Source organism: Gadus chalcogrammus, chromosome 3, assembly GCF_026213295.1.
Source record: "Gadus chalcogrammus isolate NIFS_2021 chromosome 3, NIFS_Gcha_1.0, whole genome shotgun sequence".
Lineage (NCBI taxonomy): Eukaryota > Metazoa > Chordata > Actinopteri > Gadiformes > Gadidae > Gadus > Gadus chalcogrammus.
Window position 1 is genome coordinate 7936497 of NC_079414.1, and position 19935 is coordinate 7956431.

Sequence of the window (19935 nt, forward strand, 5' to 3'; positions counted from 1 at the left end):
ACATAGAAAGAGTATGCTACTGGAGTTCACACAAAACAGGATCTCCATTATATTAATATTAACGCCTAGATAAGCAGATTAATTTCAAGTTCCCTGTTTCGCCCGGCCCTTAATAAAATAAAATGCACATGAAGCAGATGAAGGTTTAAGCAACAAGATTATTCAAAGCGTCAATAAGTAACAAGTTTATCCTTCACATTCAATGAGTTAAGTGAGTAAGCTGTTTTGCGAAGCAGTTTCTATATCTGTCCTGACCCAAGCATGCCACGCATAACTGGCTAATGAATTTAGCAAATGGACACTAGATGCTTTATGTAATTAATAGAGCGGTTAGCGACAGTAGCATCTCCATGCTGAAAGTGACACATAGGTAAGACATTTGCTGAATAAGGGGATTTTTTGTATGACTGCTTGCAAAAGGATGACCTCAACATCAACAATTATTTAAACACACACAAATAGCCAGGCAAAGCACATATCTTTAGTAGGACCTCGACATAAAATCGTTATTGGGTTCCACAGGCTTTTCGCTTTTTCCAATAATATCTTGCTCTAACCACTAATATTGAGTCATACTTTTGTAAAAGCCTTTGTTTTCTGTATTACAGAAAACCAAAATACTGATATCAAATAATGTTAAAACTTACTAATTATTAGTTTCTTATCATGACAATTCAGTCAAGACTCAAACATAAACCCCTGTGTTTCTGAGAAGGTTTGAATACAATTTCTGCATTAAGTATTCCCTATATTTGAAGGCTATTTGCTGAAAACAAGTACAATCAATAAATGTAAAAACATAAAGGTCTATGGTCTAGGTAAATACATCCCAAAGTGAACATTATAGAATATGAGTAGTTCACATGTACTGTAGCATAACCATAGAAAAAAACAGGGTGGGCCAGCTCCTCCTCATAACACGCTGGAGATTTAAGGTGTACTGCGTTCATCCGTCATTAGACCAATGATTACACGGCGCTCGCTACAACCAAGTCTACTTAAGAGCAATGTCACACATCCCAAAAAAGTAGATAAACACACTCTGGCTGAAGCTCCCGTGCGTTCTCTGTACAAGGCGCGGTGGGGGTGGGGGGGAGAGAGTTAGAGAGAGGAGCAGAGGACCTAGTAAGGGAGGGATCGGAGGAGCAGGCCTGGTTTGGATAAGCCCCATCGCGGCTGTGGGGAGCCCGGGGGGGAGGGTGCTGCTGAATCAACGTTTGATATGCAACAGCGACGGCTCAGGACCGCCTGCCAAGCCTCTTGCAGTGGCATGTCACGTTGTTAAAAAAATAGGCCCGATAGGACTAATATCGCCACTTGTTCGCCTTTGCTGCTCACATTATTAGTCCACATGACACACCCCTCTCGTTTTCCGTTGGGGGGCACACGGTGGGGGTCTCATATTCCCTCCCCACACGTCGTATGTAAGCAGAGTTATAGGTTTCCTTTAAATAGCTTTTTCCGACATATCCAGGTTAGCTACGTGAACTGGGTCATTGGGTTTGTGCAGTCCTCCTGTGAACACAATTGGGAAATGCCTTAAAATGGAAAGGTAATGTTTATAAGGGCATGTGACGAGTGAGCCTGTAACAAAGCATGCGTATGTATGACCTCACAATGGCTTTACGGTAACAAAGCGTGCGTATGCAGTCATTTTTTTTCTTCTTGCCCAGTTATGAACAAGAGAGCAAAACTCAAAATCTGTTCTCAGAGCTAATGTTCTCCCCTCCACCCTCCCACTTTTTAAAGCAAAAAAAAACGAAACAGCATTATGAACATGCAAATCATTTCACCTGTCTCTTGCTAAAAGTAAAAACTTGTTTTGCGTGTTCGCAGCATCGCTACACCAATAGCATGAGTTACGACCTCCAAGCCTTGTCTCGACAAGGCAGTTTAAAAGATGGCGGTTAGATCTTGATACTTCTGGACTGTAACGCATGTGGGACGAGGAAGCTATAGCGCAGGGCGAGAGAGAGAGAGAGAGAGAAAGTGAGAAAAAGGCAGCAAGAAAAGTGAGGGACTTTTAGGGGCAGCTGTGTTTAATTAACCCAGTCATAATGCCCCTAAAAATCCTTATTGCTCTTGCAATGGTCAACAAATCTCCTGTTAAAGCGAAGCAAGGATGTCTACGCTGCATTTGGACCGGCATCCCTTCAACAACCTGTTGCCCCCGTCGCCTGCCCCCGCCCGCACAGCAGTCGATGCAGTCCACTAAAACGTACAACGGACAAATCGAGAATAATCATTCTTTGCGGTGGTTTAGAATGAGTATAGGGCTGGTTTTCTCTCAGTTTTAGTCTGTCAGCGCTCCTTTGATAACATGACAGAAGCGAAGGTTTCTGCCAGCGTTCTTCGATGCCAACTTGAGAGATTGGAGGTGGGATTTTTTGCGTCATGTGTAATGATCCTCGCCTGTTCTGATGTTGAATTATGTATGACTTCCATTATGGTGTGGACGTCGCTGTAATTATATTTTCGGTCTAAGGTTTTTATAGTTGTAACACACACAGAGTACAGTCACCCCAGCGTGTCCTTCAGACGTCTGCGGTCTGTTTAGACGAGGCGAGCGGTCGGATGGAGACGCAAACAAGAGGAAACATGAGGGCACGCATGGAAATACATATTGACACACTCACGGGCGGGCTTAAAGACAGACAGACAGACGAGATAGACATGCTTACAATCCAATTGACTGACGGACAGACAAGTACGACAGACGGGTAGATTCAGACAACCAGGAAGTGTGTCACAAGCCAAGAAGGCTGGCAGACGGACGGGGAGTCCGACAGGCAGAGAGAAGTAATACAACAGAGCTAGAATGCTACACAGGAGGCAGATAGAGGAACAGACGCACAGACGGTCGGAGACACAGCTGGGCACAGAGACTGACGAGGAAAGCTTTTCTGGTGTGGTTGATGCGGTGGGTCGGGGTGGTCGGGGTTGGAGAGTGGGTGGCGTGGACTGTACTGGAGCTCAGCATGTCGGAGTCAGTTCTCCTTCTTGGGGACCGCTAACAGGGAAGGACAGACTGTAGTGTCCCCTTCACTCACCACATGGGGGGGGGGGGGTGAGAGAGAGAGAGAGAGAGAGAGAGAGAGAGAGAGAGAGAGAGAGAGAGAGAGAGAGAGAGAGAGAGAGAGAGAGAGAGAGAGAGAGAGAGAGAGAGAGAGAGAGAGAGAGAGAGAGAGAGAGAGAGAGAGAGAGAGAGAGAGAGATGAGGATGAAGGAGCTGAACATCAAAGATACAGATGGAGAGAGAGTAAAAAAAAAAGAGCCAGGAAAATGGGCGACGGAAGGTGTGGAGGCCATGACTCAGGACATCAGACCACGTGGAAGGGGAGAAGGAAGGAATGGAAGGAAAAAGGAAGTGAGGAGGGAGGGAGAGAGGTGGGAAGGGTAGGGTAGATATTACTCATCAGAGCATGTGGACTCTCATATGGTTATCACAGGACCCGACTGTGTCTTTTCTGAAGCTCCTTAACAACCCCCCCCCCCCCCCCTCCCCCAGCGGAGGCGCTGGGCCGAGAATGAGCTGAACCCTCCTCAGGCAATAATGCGTCTGGCCTGTGGCCCCACGGCCTCAGAACTGCTCTTTGGAACCCTTTCTCACTGCTGTTCACACAAAGGCAATTCTTTAAGGAGAACTTATAGTTTTTCAACTTGGACCCTATTGGGTCTGATGGAGTAACGCGGGCAACACATTCTGAAATTGGTCTAGTATTGAGCATGAATAGACAGCCGAATAGAAGAAGAACCAGGGGCCAGGTTGAAAGATCCTGGACTTCCCCTTTAACTCTTTCACTGCAGCCATCTTTTTTGTTTGAAATAATGAGTGCGGAAAGAAGACGATCGGTCACCCACAAATGGCTCATCGGTGAGCTAGAACGTTTTCTGACGTGGGTCTGACTATGTTACAATCACCTCCGCCCTTGCAATGACGAGGTGGATTGAGTGGTATTGATATTATCACATGATTATTAATAATTTTGAACAAAGAGGGATGGGCTACAATAACCTCACTTTGGTGTGAACACATAAACGCAATGTTGTGACATTCATGTTCTGATGCCAATGCTGCTTCATTTCCGAGAGCAACGAGGCCATTTTGACGCAGTTCTATTAACGATCAAGGCCAGCATAATTCGTGTTGTGTTTCTTATTTGTTTCACCCCATCTTAAACACTAATCAAAGCGTATGGCGCAAAAGGGAGAGATAAGGCATGTATTCTGCCTTGTGCCCGGAAGACAATACTTAACTTGAGCTATAGAGCAAGAGAAAAACATTGGCACCGTTGGTTGCTGGATTATGGGATTTCGGCAGCGAGAGAACCATGAATGACACCACCCTGTGTCATTTAATACCTGGTTGTGGCTGGTCAAAATGAGTGTTAATCAAGGAGGGAGAGAGTGTTGCTCCGTCGTTTAAAAAAAGATCTGTCAGCGGCATATATCTTGGTTAACAACAAGTCTGAACACGCATCCACTCTCTTTTTGCATATAGTCTCACGGTTCGCATTGTTTAATGCGTTTAAACAAAGACACTAAGATTACCGCCGTACATTCAAATGAGAAACCAGCCGTCAGTTGAGAAAGGTTCCCGCTGTTTTCTTCCAGTGGGGAGAAAAACGTTAGATTTCTTGGTGACTCACTCTTTGTGTCCGGCCTCTGAGTGAGAGCTGAGTGGACCGAACACAATATTGGGTCATTAGCAAGCAAGCCAACAGCCAAAGCCAATGCTATGGCGCTAGGATGTACAAGAGGGCAGAGTCCAAGGTGTTGACAGGTAGCCAGCTGATGGATAAGAAGGTGATCCATGTGCGAACTGCCTGTTCCCACGTGTTTTTTTCCTTCTTTTTCTCTTGATGTTTGAAAATGTGCTTATGCAGCAAAACGTGGATGATGAGCTCGCCCATTGTTACATGACTCGACATGGAGGAATAGAAGCACCACACCCAAACACAGGAGCCCAGTCCGGCTACCAATCCACCACCCCCATCCACCAAAAGCCCCAGATCTCGCTAAACAACCTTTCCGTGCAAGGGTGTGGGTGGCCTCACCACCATCACGAGTGGAACCGCTCGAATCCAGAGCAAACACAGGAGACAAAGCTACAGCCCGGGGAAAAAAAAAATCCATTAGTCAGTTTGTCAGTAATTAGTTCCAGGTATTCGCTGTTCCGGGACTAAAGAAAAAAAATACTTTACCGTCACAATTTCAACCAGCACTATTCAGACAGAAAAATGTAGGCCGGAATATTGCCTCAAATACCAGAATGTAGGTCATCTTCGCCTCTTCTCCATTTGTTAATGCAACGATAAACGATACAAATTGATAGATAGTCAACTTAACTGCTTTAGCAAGTACGAATAAACGAACATGCAACGGCAACATTGAGGCTTCTTGTGCCGGAGAGATCTGTCATCACATGTGGCCGTTCTAAACAACATAGCAGAGCTATGCTTGGTGGCCAAACCAAAAGTTTAAAATAAACAATAAATGGGATTTCAAAGCCTCTTAGATAGCTTTAAGAGGCGTCATTTTACATTCTCACACACACACACACACACACACACACACACACACACACACACACACACACACACACACACACACACACACACACACACACACACACACACACACACACACACACACACACACACACACACAAATGAAGAACGAGGTCCCTCCACTTAGGTACTAGGGCAGCATCTTAAGTACACACACATCCCGAGGTAAATGCATGCATGTACAATAACCCACACATGCACACACACACACACATGCACACAGAGAGGCAAACCTGTCCACCTCCACCTTTCAACTTCTTTTATTCCCGCTGTTTGCTTTTCTTTGGGTTTGTCTCACTCTGGGTTTGTCTGCAGTGGGATGAAGTTGCATCAATGCAATGCAACCGCCAATTACTCTTCAATACAGGTTTCAGACTGTAGTCCCGAATACTTTGTATCAAAAGTATAAATATATCTATATGTATCTGTAGACATATCCTGATATATCTAGATCTATAGATATATCGATATCTATATATCGATATCTAGGTATAGATGTAGATATATACTGTATATATATATATATATATATATCGCGACAGTCTTGTTAACTTATATCCGGAGGAGAAACACCATCTCCCTAGGTTGGTGTGGGGGTCTTCACCTGTGAAGAGCAAAGCGCTTTTATTTTGGAAGAGAGTAGAAGTAGTGGAAGTAGTGCATGGCTTGGCAGTGGTGTTCTGCCCCGTGTGGACATGGTGTCCCTTATTGAGTCGCTGTATAGCAAAAAATGAGGTGTGTGTTTGTGTGTGTTGCGTGCGCGTGTGTGTGTGTTGTGTGCAACAAAGATCTCCTTAGGGTGTTTGGAAGTGGTTTCTCATGCTGCAGACACACAGCCATGTCTTTGTGTGTGCAGTCAGCAGGTGTGCGTGTGTACCAATGCACAGCCGGTTCCACCCAGAGCTGCATGAGGCAGGGCAACCCCAGGGGGGGAAGGAAAGAAAGTGTGAGCGGTGGTGTGTTAAGCAAAGTTCACCCTCCCATGGCGTGTACTGTGTGTTGTATCTCTTTTCCTCAGTGATCACAACGGAGAAAATGTGTGAGTCATCTCTGTGCTGGTTCATGAACTGGGACCACAGATATATGATCTTGGTTGAGATCATATATTGCGAAGGTACAGTTTAGTTCATCATAAGCGTTTTTTTATTTCCTTCCTTTCAAAAATTGAAGAGCACTCATTTCCCCCACACACATTTTTTACATAGTTCTCAGAATGCTTCACAAGGGAACAGTTATGTATGTTCAGGGGGTTATTTAGCCTTTTCCTCTGCGTTCATGATGTGTCTTTTTGTAACTTAACGGCAACAAGAATCTCAGACTTTGGTCCAGATTTACACCCTGCAGTCCGTAGGGTCTCTCTTTGCCGAGCTTGGCACGGACAGGAAGAAAGGGAAACTCACCCCCCAACCACCCCTAAAAAATAGTCCTTCCATTAGAGGGGGAAGAGAGAGAGGTTTTCCGCCTGCTTTTGAAACTGGCACTGGAAGTTATTGAAGTCGCGGCGAAAAAAAACAAAACGCCGCTTTCCTGGTCTTGGTGTTGGCAGAGGCATTTGTCTTCTTGGGGTACAGCTCTGAGTCTTTCCACGATGGTTGGTCTGAGGGCCGCAGTGAGCTTGCCCCTTTCTGTATGTACATGTAGTCCCCTCTGCCTCGGTTCTGTTGAGGGGTTGGACCCGGGCGTAAACACATTCTGCCACGCACATGTGTGTTAGGACGACGACAAGGGGATCTGCGAAGTATCAGCATCTCAGGCATCGGGGCTCCTTGAACTTCTTACAGCCTCACCTCTTTTAGGGTGTCTTATTTTCGTCAGGGCTGAACAAAGAACCGTTTTATGTTGGAACTGGCATGTTGGGAGAAGCATCGTGACAGGCAGGCCCAGGGCAACCCGTGACCTGTACTGCGTGCCTTTCTGGAACTATCAATTTGCTCTTGTTCGACACAGTAGCCAAAAGATAACCGAGCTGTCGGTACGTCCCTGCAAACCACAGACATGTGGAATGTCAACGTTTTTTTAAAGGAAAAAATATATTGTATCAACGTTTATAGATGTGCGTATATCAACGTGTGTTTTAACTGCTATTGGCACTTTTGATGCATTGTTAGTGTTGTAAGGGAATAGAACGTGGGCAGACTGTTTTCATTGCATTTATTAACATAGCGTTGATAATGTTCAATACACACCGAGAATGAGGGATGACCTCTCACACACGAGGGGTCATTGCCTTGGCCTCACTTGGGCAGTTCTGTTGTGTGTGGTGATGGGGTATGACCATGACTATGAATAAGTGAATGATTGGAATGATTGGAGCAAATTAATGTACCTTGTTGAAATCAATAAGCATGGTGAAAAAAAGTCACATTGAGTCACATTGATTATTTAAGTAATGATTTAATCAAAACGTTTTGTTCTCGCTAGCCAGTTTACACTAGTGTATGCAAAAAAACACATGAGCGTTGTCATGGCAACGAGTGTGCCTTTAAAAATACATGGTGTGCATTAAATTATATACTTTGGGGTATTTCATGGCCTTCAATGGCCTACCAAGCAAAAGCACTGATAACAAACTCTGTTGATAAACAGGTTACTAGAGATGCTGATTCTTGGTTCATAAAGTTGAGCATTTGTGGTTTGCAGAAATGTACAAATAGATATACATTTTCTTCTGTCAACTGGGTTGTCTCATTCCACAGTCAACAGCCTCCTCAACCCCCTTTCCCCCCACCTTCTCCCCGCTAAATAGTCCAATGTGTTTCTTCGCAACATTCTTAAGGAGTTTGATGGCGCTGTGTTTCATTGCGTCGGCTCAGCTCCTGGACACTGCACGACTCGGCCATTGGTGTGTGTGTGTGTGTGTGTGTGTGTGTGGGTTTGTGCGTGGATCCATCGTCTCTATGGCACACCTAATAGCGTATATTGACAGAACAACAACCTAAGATGTTCTTCTAAACGTCAACATAAAATATTGATGCACAACTGAAAGCTTTGACTTCACCTTACCTCAGCCCAAAATCTCGTAGACCCCCGCTCACCTACTTGACCGGTCAGCGCTTACTTTCACTTCTAACACTCTTGGCTGAGGATGTCTTGAGCCAGTGTGGAGGCCGGGAGACATTGGGAGCGACCGAGATTGCGAGAGAGCGAGAGATCAGGACAGAGAGAGAGGCCGGGAAGAAGCGAGATTGGGAAAGAGGTATCAAGCGAAAGAGAGATCGGCAAAGAGAGCTGGAGAGAAAGATCAGGGAAAAGTTCAGGGAAGGGAGAGAGATCGAGAGAGAGATTTGGAGGGATTGGGAGAGAGAGTGAGGGGATCGGTAGAGAGAGAGAGAGAGAGGGAGAGGGGATCGGTAGAGAGAAAGAGAGAGACAGCAATAGAGGCCAACATGATTGCAACAGGCACCAGGTCCTTATCCTGCCAGAGAAGCATAGCAACAGCTCCATCGCATAAATCAAGTTGTTATTAAAGAACATGTACATAATGGAATAAACACACTGGCGCCTCCAAAGCTTTAGGGCAAGAGAGAGAGGGGGGGCTAGCCGTTGGTCTAACACAGCTCAGCTTAGACATTAGCATACCCATAGCGGGAGGTAACGTGTTTGTGAGCAGATTGAGAACATTTTGATGAGCAAGTTCTGTATGAACACTCCTCTGTTCGGTTCGAGACTGGTTCATATAGACTTCCCACATCACGTTATAATCGTACTAATATAATACCAGGCCTGTCGCACCAGTTACTCAAGTTACTCATGTGCGCATGGGCCACCCTGCCTGCAGCTCACACACACACACAGCACGCGCGAACGCATACATACACCGCAAGCACGCACATACACACCGCATGCACACACCGCACAAACATGCATGGAAATGCACACACACACACACACACACACACACACAAACACACACACACACAAACACACACGCATGTGCACACACCACACGTCAAGACAAAGGCAGCGACACATACACGGAAGCGCACACACACGCACACACACACACGTGCACACACGGTACGCCAAGACAAAGGCAGCGAAACACTCGCCGAGCTAAGACGTTATGTTTTTAAACATAACGGCTCCGCCATCGACACACAGGTTAGAAAACACACGCACGCGCACACGCCGCAGAGACACTCGCCCAGGTAAGACGTTATGTTTCTAAACATAACTGCTCCGCCATCGACTCATGCGCCCAGCTAAGAACACACACACCGCAGCGACACTCGCCCAGGTAAGACGCGCCCAGGTAAGACGCGCCCAGGTAAGACTGTCTGTAGACTGTAGAAATTGCGATAAACGAAGGGAAGAGACAATTTCTCACCTTGACAAGTACATATAAAAACCGTTAAATTCAAACATCGCACCGACTGGCATATCAACACATAAATCACGTTATCTTAAAGAGAGTGTCCCTATAACACAGAACGAAAACATGTCAATAACACAGTATGGTGAATTATGTCTACAACAAGACTACACTTTGTTGCTGAAATGTAATATTACTACCCTCCTTGAGCCTCCCGAAATGTCTTTACACTTTGTTGCTCAAACTTAATATTGCTCCTCTCCTTGAGGCTCCCCAAATGTCTTATGTCTTGCGATATTGACAGGGGCGGTTATAGGGGGGGCCAGCGAGGGCCAGTGCCTCGGTAAAACTGAGCTCGTACCCCCCACTGGCCCCCCCTCCAAACGTTTTCTTTTCTTTTTACCTCTGACCGGATGGAGGGTCGATTGCTTGCGATGGTGTGGAACTGACGCACAAGGTGGAACTTGAGATTTATAATATATCATACTGTCTTTATTGCTGTTGGTGATGTATGATACTGAGTAGTTTGATCTCAGTGAAGGAAACCAAAAATGTTGTATGATTGACAATTGCTTGAACCAATGAAACATTTGAAATGTATAATATTGACAATTGCTGTAAATGAAGGAAACACTCAATACTATGCTACTGAAATAAATGCTGAAAAAGCCAAATATTGTATGTTGTGTTTTTGAATGCCGCTACTTAGTGCTAAACTAAATATTTTGTGTCCTGGGTTCACTGTGCCCCTCCAACAAAACCACTAGCCCCAGTCTGGCCCCCCCATGAAAATTGGTCTAGAACCGCCCCTGGATATTGATATCTCCCTTACCCCCTGCGGACTGTTTTAGTTGTTTTATTTTTCTTATGTTTTTGTGTGCATGCTATGTGTGACTGTAGGCTACTGCTGCCTGTCTTGGCCAGGACACTGGAAAATATGTTTAATCTCAATGATGATTATTAATTTTAACTAACCAATAGTAGTTGCCTTGCACTTTAAAATGTCAATGCACTTTTCAGCCCTGAATAACAGTAAAATCTATTTAATAATTGCTTTGCATGCATAGTATACTAAACTTTCCATTGAACAATTACCCCTGTTACCATAAATTGACTAATTTTATAAAAACTCTCTAATCCTTTCAGGTAATGAGTCAAGTTCCTCCAGTCTGGCAGACCTTCGTAGTGTTTTTCATTCTCAGAACATTCTTAGCTCACACTAAAGCGCGGCTGATCAGGTTGAGTTAACTCTAAACTGCCTTCAGTCTGTGAGAGCGCTAAAGGCCTTAGGTACCTGTGAGCCCAGTCCGTTACCCATACTGTGTTACACTGCAAAAAGCTTACTTGGAATACAACTGCAACCAATGTCTTCAAGAGGGGGTTTAGATATCACCCTGTTTACAAAATCAAATTTGTTCATTAAGTTCCCCACAAAGAGCTCGATTAAGTTAACCCAAACCAGTCCTTGAAAGGAAGAAAACCTATAGGCAGCGAGAGAAAGTGAAGTCAACAGATATTTTGTAATGCTGAACCTCTCTCGATATTCTGTGAGCTCTGAATATAATTCCCCTGCCTGTCAGAGCACATTTATCTCCTTGCTTCTCCAGAAAACAGTGTGACATTAGATTAGATACAACTTTATTATTGTATATAATCAGAGCATATGGAGAGGATGGATTTTGAATAGGCAATTTTGTTGTAGATACATTTTCTAATGTCTGTAAAGACAACTCAGACAACAGTTTCTAATGCAGGGAACAGTGAGAGTGGTAATGAGTGCTTAACTGGGTTGTTAAGCACTCGGTACCACTGTTAAGTCTGCCTGCCATTTGGCCGTCACCATGACAAGGTAAAGGATGTAACACACTGGTGGGTGTCAATTGGTTAATTGTCAGTAGCAAGCAAACTGTGCTCTTCTTTGTTAATTGAGTCCTGTTGAACGTGTCATGCTCGCTCACAGACACACACACACACACACACACACACACACACACACACACACACACACACACACACACACACACATACACGCGGACACGCACGCATGCACACACACACACATGCACACACTCACTGGCGCGCAAACACTAACTCACACACACTAATCAAACACATGATATGTATACAGTTGTATAGTATATCTGCAATTACAATGAATAACTTTTGTGTTGTAAATTGTATTAGCATATTTGATAGGAATGGCTGAACCCTGTCACTAAAATTAATATAAAGCAGCAGGCATTATACTATACTGTACTCTACCGCACTTTTTAAGCAAAGAAATGATATGATGGATTGATGGCTCAATATCTGGCCGTCTTGTTCAGGGGAGAGGAGGGGAAAAGGGAATGTAGGAAACTAGGAAATGTTTCTGCCTTTAGATTTACAGCCACTGGGGTCAGCTGTGTAACAGAGCTTGGGTGGAGCGGATTCCTTTACTGCTCCTCTCTGTGCGGTGTGGGCGTCTCTGTGTGTCTGGCAACACGCTGCGTGTCTGCATGTACGTGGTACGTCAAGGTGATATTAAGTAAGGCGATTCTTTGCTATTTCGGTAGACATTAGTCGTTAATGTCCTCCATAATTATCTGAAATGACACCATATTTTGGTGAAAGCCTCACTTAGGTAATAACCAGGCTGTGGTTCGGCCGATGTGTAGGTATAATAAACAATGACTAGGCTGACATAAAGCAAAGAAATTGTGAGGAAGAAGAGGAATTTATGGAATTTATTAAGTGAACACTATGGGCCCACTTTATTAATTATTTACTTTATATGGGTAGGACAAATATTGAATTCATGAAATGAATGAATGAATTCATGGGTGTGAATGTATTAGTGGCCCCTCAGGCCTATATAATGTGATATTATAATTATCTCATCTGATGCGTTTATTAGATTGTTGAGGTATTATGAGGGAAATATTACTATTAATAATAGGCCTACAAATTGTTTTCACAGTTAATCAGAATCCAGAGAAGCCAAAAGGGAAATAAAAGTGGAGTCTTTTCCTCCTAGTCTGCTCCCAATGGAGGATTGGATTATGTTTTCATCTCTACCTCAGAACCATTTGTCCGCCAGGCCTTTTGGCCGACTTGTAGTCACTGTGGTGTGCTTTTAATATGAAAAGTAATGTTTTCACTACCTCACCTATCCAGCTCCTGCCAGTGTGCCTGTCCAGCACAGAGTCTACCTTAAAGATCTCCTCACCATCCTGAAAACCTTTAAGCTCTGTTCTGAAATGCATGTAGCTTAAAAGAACATCCAGTCCCATCCAGGAGGGAAAACCATGAACAACACAGAGCCGTTTGGGGGAAGCAGCATGCAACGTGTGGAGACATCAGAGGTGCAGGCTGTATATTTAGTGCAGAGCAAATTCAGCGTTGCGTCGACTTCACAGCAGATGTTTCTAGTCAAAATAAAAGGATGCAATGAATAACTCCCAACAATGTGATATTGTAATGCGGGAGGGGGGGGGGGGGGGGGGGGGGGGGAGTCTATATGCTAGACAAATATTTTGCATTTTCAAATGAAGATGGTGAAACGTTAACACCGCAAGACAACACCAAACTAAGTGTAATTAAGAACATTTGAATAAATCAGTAAAATGTGCATTGCGGTATGCTTGATTGCAATAATGACACCAACGCTTGTTTTTTACCCCCTGTGTATGTGTGTGTGTGTGTGTGTGTGTGTGTGTGTGTGTGTGTGTGTGTGTGTGTGTGTGTGTGTGTGTGTGTGCGAAAGTGTGCCCACTGCCAGTCATCTTAACCTCAAGCAGTTTGTTGCTGACTGTATGTCACCTAGCAAAGTGTTTTAAAGATGTGCGTGTGTGTGTACATGTGTGTGCGTGTATGTGCAGACTCAATCCTGATCATGGTGTCATCATGGAGACAGAATGGTGTTCCTATCATTACTGTCCCTGCTCTACGCTTTTACAGGTGAAGGGGTAAACACACACCCACAAACACTGACTGGATGTACGTTACTTACTCCTAAAATGCACTTATTACTTATTGTACTTACTTATTGGGATTAGATTTAATGGTTGTTTCTTATTTAAAACGGTTAATTGTTAAAGTAATAGTAAAGTATATCTATCCTCTATTTCTTCATGAATGTTTTTTCTTTTTTTAATGCAAGTCTGACACTCTCATCCACAAAGTTGTGACGGCACGTTATTGTATGAGAGTACAATTATTTAACATCATACCGAGACACAGGGAATTAAAAAGTAATCCACACAAAATCATAATTTCTCTTGTGCACAAATTGGTGGTTTTCCCAACTCCTTGTCCATGAAATAGCCCAAAATAATATGCAAGAACTGCCAGCAAACTTGATAAATGCCAACTATCACTGCCAAAGACTTCAGCTCATAACCGGCGAACTCTTCCTGCTGCAAAATGCTTCTCTGCCCACGTCCCCGGAGCCTTCCATTTATGTAATATTTACAAGAAGAATGTTTTCACACACATATAATATAAATGAGAATCTGAAGGATCTAACTGATACCGAAATACAATTAATGTTTCATACACACATTTCTCCAGGGGAAATCCCTCTATATAGAACCAAACAGGAGTGCTGCAAGAATATGGTGTTGTGCACATCTCTCTCGAATTTCTGAGAAACCAATGAACTGATTTGGTAAATGCCGGCCTCCCCTCCATCTGACCAGTGTGTGCGGGATGGCTAGAAGGAAGGTGCGTTGGTGGGGGTGTGGGGGTGCTAGGGCACGTGGGGGTGCTAGAAGCGCTTGGTCGCCAGGCTTCCAGAACGAATGGAAGACCACACAGATGGATCATGTTGTCAGATACCGAATTTAAAATCTGGGTCAGAGTCCTGGCCATAAACTCTCTCTCTCTCTCTCTCTCTCTCTCTCTCTCTCTTTTTCTCTCTCCCTCTCTCTCTCTCTCTCTCTCTCTCTCTCTCTCCCTCTCCCTCTCTCTCTCTCTCTCTCTCTCTCTCTCTCTCTCTCTCTCTCTCTCTCTCTCTCTCTCTCTCTCTCTCTCTCTCTCTCTCTCTCTCTCTCTCTCTCTCTCTATGAAACCCTGGGCTTGGGTATCACACCGACCACTGACACCTCATCTTGGCGGAACGCAAGACTTCTGAGTGCAAAGCAGAAAGGTAAACACTGTCCTTGGTATTTACAGACGGAGGTAAGAGACGTTTAAAAGTCACACTCACCAACCACTAGTCTCTGAAAAATGTCAGAAATGTAAATAGACCCCTTTTTTTACACTATTTTGGCACTCGTGGCATTCGTTGACAAATGTCATAAGAATGTCGGAGTTGGAGAAGAACTTAATCAAACACAGTAACAGTGTTGTTTGACAAAGTATGGTATGTATTACAAAGTTGTGTGCACAATGTGCAGTAGGCCTATTCTCATAATAGTACTTGCAATGGCAGTGTATAGAAAAGTAACATGGGTCATAACTTCTATTGTATAAAAGTGCCAATAACATTGTTCAATAAACTAAAAAAAAAAAATTCCAGCTCCAAAGTCTTATTTGTATCAGTTTAAATATCTTCTTTTATGTAGCTTCTTTATGTTGATCTTGTTTTACAGAAATGCATTGTTCTATTACCAAAAATAATTGATGTGGTCATATTGTGGTCACATGTATTGTATTGTAATTGCTTATTAATATTACTTTTTAATGCGCTACATTTTGTAAGTGATCTAAATAAAAAAGAATAAAGGCTACTTCTTAGAATTGAGTGTTGCGTTTTTCTCAAATATTGAACACAGGCATCCGGTTCAGATTAACTCGAGAATGTAACAAGGCCCTTCTCCAATTTGTCAGGATAAAATATTCACACATGAATAAAAAATAAAATAAATGTATTAATGTGATACAACAAAGTTACCGTGGCAACATATGCAACAGTGCCAGGATTATGAAACAGACAGATTCCAAGAACCACAAAGAAATATGAAATGTGTTCAATCTCCTGATTCCACAACAGTTTGTAGCCTGAAGGTAAACGGTTAAAAAACATCCACACACAGGCCGAGCTTCACTGTGCGCTCTCCTTGAGTCGGCGAGGAGGTCTCTGGTCTGCCTCGTTAGTCAGTGGGACGCAAACCCACCACCAGCAGAGCCTGGCTTAGCTGAGTCCTGTTAAAACCTGCCAGGGGGATGCCAGCTCCTCAAGTCACTGCACACACACACTTAGACAAAAACACATGGACACATACAGACGTAAAACCCACACATTTGTGACTGTGTGTGTGGATTCATGGATGTGTCTTGGCCTGTTTATACTTCAGAAATAACAAGACTGAAAGATCAATAGAATTTGACCCAAATGTGAGATTGAATTTAGCCGTCTCATGGTGGAAAGAAAATGGAGGGGAGAAATAGTGATCTTTGATGTTGTGTGTTAGGTTTAAGTGTATATCAGCAGAGATGGAAATGTATGTGATTAGGTAAGGGTTAGGCTTAGGCTTAGGGTTGATAGAATTGAACGTACTACCTGCGTACATTTAACATGTAGCGTCATTGAGCTTTTATCTATACAAGTTACTTCCAGGTTAGGCTGAAAAAAAACATAAAATCAATGTTGGGAGTGACAAGAGAAAAAGAGAAAAGTCTCCAGATGGCTCGCAGACTGGCTGTAGGAAGAAAGAAGTGTATTTATTTATTTCATTTAATTATTTACCATCTATCATTGTCCTCCTCCATCCCTAAATGATTTCTTCCTTTCCCCACTTGAGTTTTCCTCCATCTGGGGACTGAGCGTTTGGGGGAGTGCTGTCTGATCCCAAGTGACCGTGGGCCTGTGAGGCCCTCTAACACTGTAATTGTGATAGAGGGGCTGTTCCTAACAACCCTGAGGTGGGCCGACCGCCCTCACCCCCCTGCGTGCTGCGGTCTCTCGCTGTGTGGACGACTTCCCCAGGATGTTATGCACACGACCACAACACCAGGGTGCTCTTTCTTCTTCTGCTGTGTCAAGTCAAGTCAACTCTGTATAGCCCTCAATCCCAGTTACAGTCTCAACAGGGACATTAACCCTAGCAGGGCAAGGGCAAAGACAAATCTCCCTTAATCAGCATGAAGAAAGGCAGGGCGAGGGATCCCCTCCTTCCAGTGACAGTTTGGGGGTGCAATGGGTGCCATAGGAGACCGAGCTGTGTGCAGTCGGTATAACGTTGCTGAGCTTCAAGGTTAGGACGGCTTGGCTGAGGAAACAGAGCCTTGTTTGTGAACTTCTCTAAAGGAAACCAACTGTATGTTTTCTATGGATTGGGGCAGCCACACAGCCCACCCCCACCCCCCTCTCGTCAGCAGTCCCTCTCCTATATGGTGGGCTTCCCTGCCCTCACGTCCTGGCAGTGTGCTGGTCTCAGAGAAGATGGGAAGCAAGGAGGACCAGTGAGGGCTGTAGTAGCATCAATGTATATCATCATGCTCTTTGGAGCAGGGGGAGGTCTAGGTACACCGCCCTGGGGACCCCTCTGTGATGATAGTTTACCTATCATGTTGTGATAGGTTACCTATCACAACATGATAGGTAAACTATCACAACAAATCGGCTATACTCATGTACTAGGTAAGGGAGGGCATGATACAGGAAGCGCCAGCAAGACCATACCGCTGTATGTACTGTACCGCTTGTATTTCTTGCACTACAGGTGAACGTATTAGAGTGTGACCATTGGTGTGAAGTTTTAGGTATATGGTTTGCTGATATGAACATTTGGACCCCCTTTGAGAGCAAGAAACGTGGCCACACGTTTTTGTTTTTATTTTAATTGGATTGAACCTTTATTGAACAAAGTCGTCATCAGGAACAAATTCTTATTTACACCGGTGGCCTGGGAAAAGGCCTCTTGATCGAAGGGGGTAGTATTTAAAAATAAATGTACAAAGTTAAAAGACTGCACCACACATCCCAACATTTCCAATGCTCCATAATTACAACCACAATAAGCATGACATGTAAAGCAACAGTCCAGCACACAAACCTTTGGCAGGTCGCTAGCAAACAGCCGCCTCAGGCAACACATTAGCAGATCTGGAGTAGCATACAAGCAGCAGTAGAATAAAAACATGCAGCCGTAAACAGTAAGCAGCCAACAGACAAGGATAGGGAATATCAGTGGGTCAGGTGACAGCTGAAAGTATCAGCGGGAATGTCTGCATAATCATCAGTGAGGTGTGAGGATGGGGAGTAAACTAAACGCATCATAATGTCCTAAAGTTAGCAATAGCCAGCCCAGTGTTTTGTTTTGTGTTGTAAAAGGTCACCACAGGTAGAGTTGTTCTGTCTGGAAGGCTCAGAGCATGTTCTTACAGCTCAGCCCGGGAGAGAGTGTGCTTTTTGCCAGGAGCATTTCAGACTGAGTTGGCTACTTGAACAGGAGATGTTTCTGATTTCAAGGACCTCTGGAACTCAGTCTATATCAAAGCCAGCTCCACAGAAACTCACTCAGAAGGAAGATGTTTAAGTCAGCATTTTGTTCCCTTCCTCTGCTCTGAAACGGGTAGCGGGTCAGAGAAAAAGTCTGTGTGTCTGTGTGTTTATATATATATATATATATATATATATATATATATACATAAGTGTGTGTGTGTGTTTGTGTGTGTGTGTGTGTGTGTGTGTGTGTGTGTGTGTGTGTGTGTGTGTGTGTGTGTGCGCGCATGAGTCCCTCTCTATAGGGCGTGTGCATAGATAAATAATGGAATGTTGATGTGATCCAGAGGCTTACAGGGTTGGGCTCTTTGTGTAAGTTGACCTAAGATCCGGCCGCAATAAATACACACACACACAGACACACACAAACACACACACACACACACACACACAAACACCCACACACACATGCAAAAACAGGAAAACTGTCAAGGTTTAGATATCGATTAGATGTATTCAGTGTTCAATATAAACACACACACACACACACACACACACACACACACACACACACACACACACACACACACACACACACACACACACACACACACACACACAAACACAGATAGTACATACACATAAACACAGGACTACATGTAGTCGCCCACCGCTTCTCACGCACAAACAAACACATCCCTTGTTGTGTCAGTCGCATCCCAATGCAAAGCACATGATATGACTAGAAGGCCTCACACTAAAGTGTCCGACTGTGTGTGTGTGTGTGTGTGTGTGTGTGTGTGTGTGTGTGTGTGTGTGTGTGTGTGTGAGTGTGTGTGTGTGTGTGTGTGTGTGTGTGTGTGTGTGTGTGTGTGTGTGTGTGTGTGTGTGTGTGTGTGTGTGTGTGTGTGTGTGTGTTCGTGTGTGTCCCGCCAGCCGGCAGTCATGAGGTCCGCGCCCCACTCCCCATGCTGCGTCTCGTGGTCTTGGGGCCAGCAGAAGCCCAGCCCTTGTTTTAGGCCGCTCCAATGTTTGGGACGGTAATAGATGTGCCCTGGAGCCCCTAGACGCTGACACAAAGCGTAAAGAAAAGAGGGTCTATTTGAGACAATGGGTCAGCCTTTTGAAACATTTGCGACATGGTCATGCCTGCTAAGATGCTCCAGGGTGTTCTGCTTAAGGACCCGTCTATGGGCTGTCGGCCATGTTGTTTGGATGTGTTTGCTCCTGAATTTTACATGCCTGATTAATGACGGGGGGTCCAATTTAAATGGGGGGAAATCCTGGCTTAGTGGTTGATTGCTGAGAGCCTCTGAATGAGCTGCCTTCGGAATCAACTCCATTGCATTCAGATAAAGGGAAAATGTCTGGTTCTAATGATAATAACAAATATAGTAAGGAAATTTTCAAGAACTCTAACAATTACCTGCTTTTTTGTGTATACTGCCTTGTGTATGTGAGTTTTTTTTCATCGCTCTATACATTTTGTATAGGTCAATAACTCTGCCCTTTCTCTTGTGCTGCTGAAACGAGAAATGTTGTTCTTGACATTTTCCTGATGCCAGAAGTTCACCCTCTTTTTATCCTGGCACCTTGGAAGGAGTTGTATACATTATTAGAAATGACCATGATACATACTGTAGATATTCTAAATCCTACTACAGGAATTAAAACTGTTCAGCCGT